Below are 8026 nucleotides of genomic sequence, written 5' to 3'. Positions count from 1 at the left end.
GAAGAAGAGGCAAGAGTAACATAGAATATTTTCAGGTTATTTACGATTGACTTCGTGCAACTGGTTCCAAATGTTTCATTGTCTCCGTTAATTTCAGTGGGTTTACCGTTATTTTACTTGRAGCAAACTGTGTCAAAGTACTAAAAATTGCAAATTAGTTTCAATAAAAAAATGATTCATTCATAGGTAGTATTTGAAAATTTATCTCAATAAAGTTTTACTACTTCACAAAAATCAATGAAATTTTATTATAATTTTTTACAAAAATCGAAATTTGAATTGTCCAATTAATTATCCAATTGGCACACTATCAGTCGCACGTGATTATTTTACTTCAAATTGCGCCATGTGTTTGTGTGAAATGCCACGAAAGAGAATACATAAGATATTGTGTAAAATAATTGTTGCATTAATTACCTTTAATGGTTGTTATGCATTTGTATTGATAATTATAATTGTAATATGTGGGAAATTCAATAACGCAATTATTAGTAAGAAATAATAATAGTAATAAGAAATTGATAAGTAAAATATTTACAAACATATTTACATATATATGTATTTCAAAAATGAAAAAACATTAAAATAATTATATTTGTATATTTCTTGCTGCGGTTTTGTGGTCTGACTATAAAGCAATACAACTGTTCAAATGATTTAGGTGACATTTTCTGCAAATACTACTCTAATACGTCAMTGTGCCAAATTTAAACATGACTTGGAAATAAGCTGTTCCTTTTATAAATATTATGTAAAACAAGAAAAATATTAAGTTCGTTTGTACTGAAGCTATAATAGCCTTCACAAATACTAGAGTTTTCCACAGAAGAATTTGCTACGGATCGGGCAGTTTATATATACGGCTTCTGGAAGCAGATGCTCGGGAGTTTCCGGCTATATTTCACAGAATCTACACACTCCAAATTAGACTAAGCTTATAATATATATATACACCTATGTATATCTTGAGCCTGCAATGAACTGTATATTTTGAGACAAATTCCCTGAATTTAACTTGAGACTATAGGTCTATTAATTGACTGAACCTCTTGAGTTTGTAGCCTCCCAGTAGCAGTAAATATCGAAATTGTGCCAACGGTTGTCATGTTACCGGTTAGAAAGATTTCAAAATTTATATTTATTTATGTTTACTGCTTAAAGCGCGGCATCACACAGCCTTTTGAAAGAAAGAAGGTCGAGTAGAGGTAGCAAAAGAGAATTTGGTYAAGGGGTTAGGTGGGTTTCAGAGATACAAAAAAAAAGGTATTTTCACGATTTTTTTTTAAYACAAGCAATCATATATTTGAAAAGTATAATATGTTATATCAAAGGTATATATTCGAACAATATCTCCTGAAATTTCGATACAAAAATGTTGAAAATTCCGCCGTTGAGACCGCATTTCCCTGGGTGTCTCTCAAAAAAGTGCTCTCGCCGTGGGCAGCATAACTTATTATTGGTTCATATAAAATTAAAAAACTAAGCATATTCTGTTAGTACATATCTAAATMTCGTTTTTAAGGCAGGAAATAAAAAAATATTAAAATTGTCCTACTTTTCTCGGACTTTGAACAGAAAATCTCATTTTTGGTAAAATTTTCGGCATTTTTTAGTCAGAAAAATTMGTTGTTATGAAACAAGAAAAAATCCTTCTTTCAATAACTAGATAATATTATTTCAAAAACGTGTACACAATACGAACTAAATCGGTWGATAACTTTTCGAGAAAAACACAGTTTCGAGCCTTGAGTGCACAAGATCTCAAGGCTGTATCTCCGAAATTATTACTCAGATCAATTTTAAAATTTAGGACTATATCCTAGAGGTATTGTAGAATTTAATAAAGCAAACAAWACMAAAATCGAKTTTTGGAAATTTTCAAACCACCCACGAAAAAAAGAAARGCTATAGAAACAGTTATTGTTGTTGTTGTAGCGGAGGATTTCTGTCAAGTTGACAATCCTTGGCCGAACAAAAAATCCGGGTCCGTTCAGGTTTTGACCCGACTGTCGTGGGGACGGGCCAGAGAGGCAGCCACCTTACTCGCTAGCTCCCTTTGGCCGAAATGCAATATAACATGTGTAAAAAATTGAATTAATTTCTTTTTTATTAAATAAAATGCAAGTTCATATTAGAAAAAGTGTTACAAACTTTAAATTTATATAAACTACAATAATTTGGCCTAACCTCAACTTCCTTAAACATCTAATTGTTGCCCAAAAATCACTATTTAACCTTCATTTTCACAATGAAAACGCCCATAAACACATTTATTTCAGAGTATGCACATCTATAATTATGTATGTATGTATATATAATTATATGAATTTAAAAGTATATACAAACATACAAATAGTAACAAAAGTTTTAAAACTTTAAGCATATCACATGAAAAAATATGTAATAAGACTATGTGAGAGCGCAACTCTTCGCATTTTGTTTATTATGACATACGAGTGGGTGCTAATAAGCTGGACTTTGTATATTTGGATAGGCAGCGCCAAATAAAAATTGCGAACAACAGACACTTAGACAGCTTTCTTTCTTTCCTTTTTGAATTTTTAAGCACAAAGACTAAATTGCGATACACAATTTATTTGATACACATACATTCAATTGTATTTTCATATACATACATACGTATATAGTTAAGTATATCTTATAGATGTTAAAAACGGTCATTGTACATTGACTGACAACCAGCTTCAACTTTGTGAGCTTCATAGCTTATTAGATAGCTTGTGCAATACTATTTTATATACACAAAGTATATATGTATAATCGTTTATACATACATACATATATGGTTATCAACATGTGCATGTACTTAAAGTAATCACTTTATATTACGCTAGTACTAACTAGTACAATATTATATCGGATCACATGTATCAGCACGCGAAAATTAACCGCGCGCGCTTGTATTCAATCGGATTCTTTGTACAACTGAGTTTTATACTACGTTGACAGACAGACAAGCAAGGCTATTTAGTCGGGCTAGTATGGAAAATAAGGGGGAGATAAAATATGGAATTGAAAAAAATATATAAAATAAAAATCTGTTTAGAAATGTTCCCTTAGTCATATAAAAAATGTGTTTGTATGCACGTTACTATATATGTATGTATATTAAATGTGTGACATTTGTAGTTCAACAAGCCAGCAATAAGCAAACAATTTAAATATTTTATTTTCCTTGTTGTTCCTTGTTCCGTACTGATAACGCACAACAACTGATTGGGTGTCGCAATATAAGATTTTTTTTTTGATCTGATGAGTTTAAATATTTTGCATAACACATTGACGTATATTTACTTTTTATACCCTGTACAGGGTACATTATTTTTGTTACGAAGTTTAGAACAGCCAAAAGAAACGTTGGAGACCGTATATGATATATGTATGCATATGAATGATCAGCTGCGTGGATTTAAACATGCCTGTCCGTCTGTATATACGCGAACTAGTCCACCAATGAGACATTATTACATACAAGCTTCGAATAAATTGTTCCGAACGGAAATATTAAACACTTGTATGGCGAACTTTTTTTTTTCAAATTGAGAAGGGTATTACAGTTAACGTGTTTTCTTGTCATATAAATCTTAATAGGAACCCCATTTATTTTAGGGAATACAATGTATGACTTATTACACATATTTATTTCCATGAAAATAAGGATTAATTATGTTCAAGATATCACATTAACAAATATGATGAACGTCATCGTGGAATTTTGCAATTTTGACGTAAGCATTTTTCAAATATGGGAAAGTTACTTTTCAAATATTTTCACAGSAAAAATTCTGAAGACCTTATCTTCATTACTGCTATGTTTAACCCGCAATTAACGTATCAAAAAGATTTTATATACATATTTAACATTAATAAACATTCGAAWCCTTCTTAATCTGAAAACCGTTACGATATGCATTCCCAAATGAACACTAAGTGAATTACAAACGAAATGTATTCATGTAATACTTTCAARCATTGTTTTTAAAATATAATGCAATTTTGTAACCCAAATTGATGGTGTAACTTTATATTATGCGTATGATACATTTATAACATCAAATCTATATTGTTTGTATAAGCATGTTCACATATGAGTTGGTGAATATGATATTCAAAGAGCAGTTATTTAAAGCRTACACTACAATTGCCTCAAAAAATGAGTGCTCCTATCTTTCTCCCCGTTAGAGCTATCAAAACAGCATTTTTATCAACAATATTCCAAGGCATTCCACTTGACTTGCCGCCCAAATAGGCAAATAGTTAACCAAACTCATAACTACAACAGAGTAAGTGTAAAGTAGCGGAGAAAATTCAAAAAAAAAATCACTATATTTTTTCAAGTTTAGCCTGTTCGATTAGTGGTACCCTCCACCAAGTTGTACCAGTTGAACGCTCTTAGCGCGTAGTGTGACTGACTGCATGCCACACCAAATAAGCAATATAATCAAGTGGTACCAGTGTGGTGGCAATGACAACAGTAGGACGTCCAGAGCACACCTGATGTTTATAGCAAGCACAGACATGTGGAAGGGGTGATGGTAGCGTTAATTATTGTAGGCAGTCACCTATACTTATAAAAACAGCTATGGTACCAGCAATATACGTCATAAGTTGACAATCATTAATACACATACTTTCTATTTTTTTTTAGTTATGTTAAGTGCGAAAGTGATATTATTTGTTTGTTGTTTTTTACTTGCAATTTCGTGTTGTATTTTACTATTCTACTTTGTTTTAGTAAATTTTTTCGTGTTGCCATTGAGTTTACTTATTTATTTTTTGTTTGCTTTTACCATATACTTATGTATTGTAGCCACTATCAAGGTTTTTCAATAAAAAAAATTTAATCAGAAACACAAATGTTCTGTGCGAACGAAAAATTTAAAAACGTTAGTTTTACATTTACCCCTTAACTCACTGTTACTTTCATTTTCCCAGGAAATCCAGTTTTTCTTTCTTCCTTCTTGGTTTTCCTATTAAGTAGTTTACATGCATATACAACTTTTTAAAAGTAATCGCAAAAAATCAGGAAGAGGTTTGTGTAATAATCGTCATTATGTGGTCACTTATTATAAAAAGTTTAAAATCATTTTTGCTCTGGGAAATTTATAGTTATTCCCTATAAGACCTATTTCACAGTTGACATTTTATGGAAGTTTTATATTACAAAAAAAAATAAAATAATTTTAACATACTTTACTTCTTTATATTATTTTTATTCAAAAAATAGTAAGCTGGCATTTARTAAATTTGACCTTTGTCATTACACCCACTACCAAATTGGCAACTGGACCAAACTTTTAAATATGTACATATGGTTTCTGTTTTTGCGTACACAACTTCAATTTACTGACTACGTCACATTGTGAGCGCAATAAAATATTTCTTTTGGTGCAATTAATTTTTGGTTTCATTTTAATGCATTTGAAATTTTTTTGTGGCACTATTTCGTCGTTATTGCTAGCAGAGAACAACAAYATAAGCACAATGGAACAAAAAAAAATTTCAACAGGCAATTCGTTACAGCTGCTGCTCGGCAGCAGAAACAACTTGTAGCGTGTGAGATGAAGTGGGAGTTAAATTGTACAGCAGCAACACTGGCGTTGGTGCTGCGCTACCGAATGTATGAATGAATGGAATGGGGCGATGGTTGGTTGTTTGGATGACTGGCTTGCGCACTGCGCAACATGTGAACGATATGCGGTGCGGTACGGGCGGCGGATCCAAACACTACAGCTATAAAATCTTGTACAAAGGGGAACAGAACGAGGGCGTTGTTTGTATGCTCTCGTGTGTTGTTGTAAGTATTTATGTATGTATATCGTTATTTGACGGAAAAACAAGTGGGCGAACTATTGACATTTACTTTAAACTATATTCCATAACAATTTGTTTATATACCTTTAAAATATTAACTATACATATAGTTATATTGCTTAAATGTCATATGTCATACTTAAAGGCATGATACATAATAATAATTTTAAATAACAATAATTGTGTCAATTTGAGTGGGTATCTTATGCGTGTGAAATAATATTTTGATATAATATTACGTTAAATATATGCATGAAATATACAGATTTGTATAGGGTATAAAGTTTAAGTAGATCACGGTAGTACTTTTTTTGCACGTTTGTCATTTTCCCACAAAATTTTGCACGTTTTGCAATTGACCGCGTTAAGTTTGAGAACTGATTTTACAACCATAGCGTCACTGCATCCGCTTTAACTGAATTATTTTTGTGTTTTTCTTTAACTGCATGGGCGTAAAATTCTGAAAACATTCGAAACTCAAAACATAAACTTCCCAAAGGAAATTTCTTTATACGTACAAAATTTACGATTTGTGAATAGGCACCTTGTTATTTTTTTGAAGAGAAAACGGAAGTAATTAAGTTTCTCCGTGCATAAATTAATTACCATTCAAATGTAAATTTCAACAACACACATGTTTTTGTTTTCATAGTCTTTTTGTTAATTGTACACAAAAGATAAGGCAGCTAATACAGCAACAAATAGCTAAATTTTATGCGAATAATGAAAACCAAAAGCACCAAACAATTATTAAAACATTTGAAGTTTTCTCTATATTTGTATATGCAATGCAATGTGTTTGTGACGATTTGTTTCACGCACAATGGGTTAATTATGACGAAGGCATGCAGCAAATAAAATCGGAAAACTTCACCGTGCGCAGGTAGATGTACCCCATGTTGTCGCTGTTGTTGTTGGTCGTACCCACTCCAATAAACAACGGAAACTTTGCCAACACACTATACCAAGCGCAATTTAATACATTTTTTTAAACCAAATTTTATAATATTAACTATTTATTATTTAAGTTTCCTCGTACCGTTGCTCAATTGCATATTGTATTTGATATCTACGCGGAGTTACAATTTTCGGAGCACAATTTGTCGCTATCTCTGCTGCGCTGCTACTTCGCTGCCTCTGCAATCAACCGAACGAGACGGACTACGCGACGAGACAATGAGCAAGGAAACGCAAGTAAAAATTCACTTTAAAATATATACACTGAATTTCGCACAATTTTACTACAATTTATTGTATTGCATTATGCCGGAATGCATCAATGCTCATCCAATTTGTGTATTTTAAAATGCATTTAAAGCAAATAAATAAATAAAAAACGAAAAGAGCAGCTAAATTCTTTCCGTACGCGTCGACGTTTTCGTTTTAGTTTTATTTTCACTGCTGCTGTCTGCACTGGTGGTGTTGCCAATAGACTGCTGGTAGTAAGGAACGCACCGAATTTGTGAAACCATCTGATTGTGTCAAATTGTAAAAAGGCAATACTAAAGGCATAAAATAGTGTATATATTGATAATTAATTTTAAATAAAAGCCATGAGTTTACTTTTAGCGTTGGAAAAAAATGAAATCTCTGAAATACAATTTTCAGAATTTGAATTTAGTACGACTATAGCTTCTTAAAAGTATGGCAGCACTAACTACTGTCTAAAGATAAACCACGAGTGGCGCCCTCTTTTCAATTGAGAAGTGAAACAACATAGAGTATTGCCAGTATTAAATGAGTAAAGTTTGAAGTTATTTGAAGTTAGTAAATAAAAACACATAAAARTATAGTTATCTTGTAATTTTACAAAAACTAAGGTCATATATATATATTTTATAATTTTATTTTGATTATTTTTTTTTTTAAGATTATACTTCAGATTGCTTTTCTGTACTTTTCTTAAACTTAGATTAATGGTTGCGTTTGAAACTTCTGCGTAAGTAAGGTTAAACTGTCCGCCTGTAGGCCATAAAGAGATCTACTGATCCTTAGTAATACTAGATGGTGTTTCCATTTAATTCGGGCTGAAATATCATATCATACAGGACGTCAATACTTTTTGCGAACATTAAGAGCGATATGATATCTAACTCATCTGGCCCTTGAACTGCGAATGCTCTTAAGACGAGTCCTAGATAAGACAGAACAGAAGCATTGAAGGTGTTCTAGCGTGACCCTCTCATGACTA

General features: G+C 31.8%; 1 protein-coding gene across 8 annotated transcripts in view; it reads right to left on the bottom strand.

Moving 5' to 3' along the window:
* Positions 1-7224, bottom strand: part of LOC108971133 (rap guanine nucleotide exchange factor 2) — a 19427-nt gene extending 12203 nt beyond the window's left edge. For all 8 annotated transcript variants that reach the window (XR_001993528.1, XM_018936986.1, XM_018937005.1 and 5 more), the window contains exon 1: positions 6875-7224. The gene's annotated coding sequence lies outside the window, so the exon portion shown is untranslated. The remainder of the gene's footprint in view (positions 1-6874) is intronic.
* Between the last annotated feature and the right edge of the window lie 802 nt (positions 7225-8026).

Source organism: Bactrocera latifrons, unplaced genomic scaffold (assembly GCF_001853355.1).
Source record: "Bactrocera latifrons isolate USDA-ARS-PBARC rearing strain unplaced genomic scaffold, ASM185335v1 scaffold_108, whole genome shotgun sequence".
Taxonomy (NCBI): Eukaryota; Metazoa; Arthropoda; class Insecta; order Diptera; family Tephritidae; genus Bactrocera; species Bactrocera latifrons.
Note: the sequence above shows the minus strand (reverse complement) of the source record. Positions and strands in the feature narration are given on the sequence as shown.